The following is a 3,337-nucleotide window of genomic DNA, read 5'->3' on the forward strand; positions in this document are numbered from 1 at the left end:
ATACTTTAGCTCCTTGCAGCTGGTCAAACATATCATTGATCATCGACATTGGGTACTTGTTCTTGATCTTCACTTCATTCGACCGCATGAGTTGAATTATGCCACGCAATAACTCCTTAATCTGCTTCTTAATCTCCTCCAGATCACTTGCGGGCATCCGGTATGGTCTCTTCAATATTGGTCCGGTGCCTGGCAATAGCTCTATCAAAAACTCAATGTCTTGATCTGGCGGCATGCCTGGTAACTCCTCTGGAAATACATCTGGGTAATCCTTCACTACAGGCACTTCCTCCTGAACCGCTCCTGAGAGAGAGTTTCTCCTCGGCGCATGCCTGGATACATACTTGATCCTTTTTCCCTCCGGGGTGGTGAGTAGAATTGACCCACTAGCACAGTCAATATTTCCTCCATACTTCGATAACCAATCCATTCCCAGTATCACATCCAATCTTTGTGACTCCAAAATTATTATGTCTGAGGGGAAAACATGGCTACCAATGGTTAGGGGTATCCGATCGCACCATCGGCTGGCCATATACTCTGCACCTGGTGAGCTTACTAACAAGGGTGTCCTAAGGGCTACGGTGGGTAACTTAAACTTGTCCACAAATCCCCTTGAAATGTATGAATGCGATGCACCAGTATCAAATAGAACAAGAGTGGTAAATGACTTAACCAAAAACTTACCGATAACTGCATCTGGCTGCTCTTCAACCTCCTCCACGTTCACGTGGTTCACTTGTCCCCTGTTGAAAGGGTTGGGCTTCTTCCCAGCGCTTCCATTGCCATTTCCGTTCTTCAATTCCGGACAATCATTGGCGTAGGCCCAGTCTTCCCGCACTTGAAACCGGTAATGTGACTTTGATCCTTCTTGGCGGGTGTGGCTGGGTTAGAGTGGTTCTGATTGCTGCCTGCTCCATTCCGGCTTCCATTCTAGGGGCCACTATGGTTATGCGTACTTCCTCCATTGTGAGTGTGGCCTCCATGGTTATGGGTAAATCCTCCCGAGTTCGGGGTAAATCGAGGCTTCTGCTGAGCTCCTGAATTGTACTTCCCTTGTCCATACTTCCGTTTGCGGCTCTCAATTTGTTGTTGCTTCCCTTCAATCATAAGAGCCATGTCTACCAACTCCTGGTAGTTAACAAATGTTGCTACTATCAACTGCATGCTCATCTCATCATTTAACCCTTCCATAAACTTCTCCTGCTTCGCGGCATCTGTGGCCACATCATCAGGGGCATAGCAAGCTAACTTACTAAACTCATCTATGTACTGAGCCACAGTACGGTTTCCCTGGCGTAAGTTGCGAAACTCACGCTTCTTCATGTTCATAGCTCCAGTTGAGACATGTGCAGTGCGGAATGCTTGCTGAAACTGATCCCAAGTGATGTTGGCTATAGCGAAAGTGGTTGTGTAATTCTCCCACCATGAGGCTGCTGGTCCATCCAACTGATGTGCGGCAAAACGCACCTTCTCTGCATTTGTGCAACCTGCGGTGGTCAACTCCCTTCCAATCATGCGTAGCCAGTCATCCGCAACTATTGGCTCGGTGCTACTGGAAAACACCGGCGGCTGCAACCTCAGAAAACGGGCTAAGTTGTCAACTCGAGGTGGTGGTGGCGGGTTGTTGTTGTTGTTGCCTTGGTTCTGGACTAATATCTGCATCAAGGCATTCTGCTGCTGGATCAACTGGATGATCTCAGGTGGGAAGACAAATCCGGTGTCACGTCTCGGAGGCATCTGATGGGTTTAGAGGGGAGAGATTATAATAGACATGAGGTCTAATGAGAAAACACTACCCATATGCACATGAGACAAACACAATCATATCACATCAAAACAATTCAAGCAAGGGCATACAATCGATCTAACTATCGTTACAGAGTGCTCGGGCTACTACTATATACATGGGGAAACACTACTAATCATATGGTGGTCATCTAGAAATTTTGATTAGTGGAAGACTCCATGATATCCGCTCCAGCTTCGTCTTCATAATCATCATCACTATCGTCGGGATCGGAGTCGGTGTCGTCAATGATGATGTAGTCTTCAGAATGTATTTCCTTAGGTTCGTCGTCTTCTCCTCCTAGCGCGGGCTCTCCCATAAAAACTCCTAGCTTCCTTGTCAGGTCGTCATTCTTCTCCACGAGTGTCGTCATTTCCTCCTCATATCCATCGCGTGTAGACTTGAGTTCCTCTTCTAGCTCTGAAATCCTGGTCATTGACTTCTTTAGGTCTATCATGCATGCGCACATCTGATACTCCTGCCGACGAATGTGCTGGTTTAGCTCCTGGACGAATGCTGCAATGGACATGTCCCTCCTGGTGCGGACTATCTCCCATTGCTCATCTCGGTGCCCACATATTTGGTAGATAGTATCCTTGAGATCCTTGTGATAAACTTCGCCAATACGTCCCATGGCGATGTGGGCTGCCATGCTCTTTCCTACACTCTAGGTTGGTGCATCAAAGGAAAACTCTATGGGTTCTGTGACTGGCGTAAATATCCTTCCTGGAACTTGAACTCGAATCATCCAGCGCTCCTCTTCTGGTAAAGTGGCGGTGTAGGTCCCGGTGAAGCTTGGTATTCCGATGTTCAGGTACCTAGTGATTTCCTTCAAGTGTCCTCCAAAAGGTGTGTCTTCATCCAGTTGTGCAAACTTGTTCCTTGAGTCCGCCATCCTAAAGAGTATAAAATGGAGAGGAGTCAGAAATGAGTAGAGAAGAGTGACCTATGGCTCATCTTAATGGTCGTGTCCTACATTCAGCGTGTGCTCTGATACCATCTTGTAGCGATCTGACCTCAGACGGTCAAATCTCTGTGTTCGGTGTCATCCCTGGATCGGTAATGCTGACACACACAGTACTCGAAGGATTTATAACAGAGTAGCAATCACACACTTATTACATCAAATGTCTCAAAAGAGAACTTATTATAATAAATATGGCTTAAGGCCATCTAAATAAGATAACAGCGGAAGGCTTGGAAGATAAAGTGAGTCCATCAACTCCAACGGCATAGCTGAGTGCACGACAAACGACCTAGCGCACCTTACTCCTCGTCTGAAAAGTCTGCAACATGATATGTTCCAGCCTGAAACGGGTCAGCACATGGAATATGCTGGCAATATAACACAGTAGAGCAATGAACAGATAAATGCTATCACTACATGCAAATATGGCTGGTGGAGGCTCTATGGTTATATTGTTTTTGCGAAAAACCAATTTTTCCCTACAACAAAGGAATATATTTTATTTAACTATCATGGTGGTTGAAACATTGAGAATGGTACCCCCATCTCAATCCCAATTAAAAAGTGTACATTAGCAACCC

The sequence above is a fragment of the Aegilops tauschii genome, chromosome 7 (assembly GCF_002575655.3).
Source record: "Aegilops tauschii subsp. strangulata cultivar AL8/78 chromosome 7, Aet v6.0, whole genome shotgun sequence".
NCBI lineage: Eukaryota > Viridiplantae > Streptophyta > Magnoliopsida > Poales > Poaceae > Aegilops > Aegilops tauschii.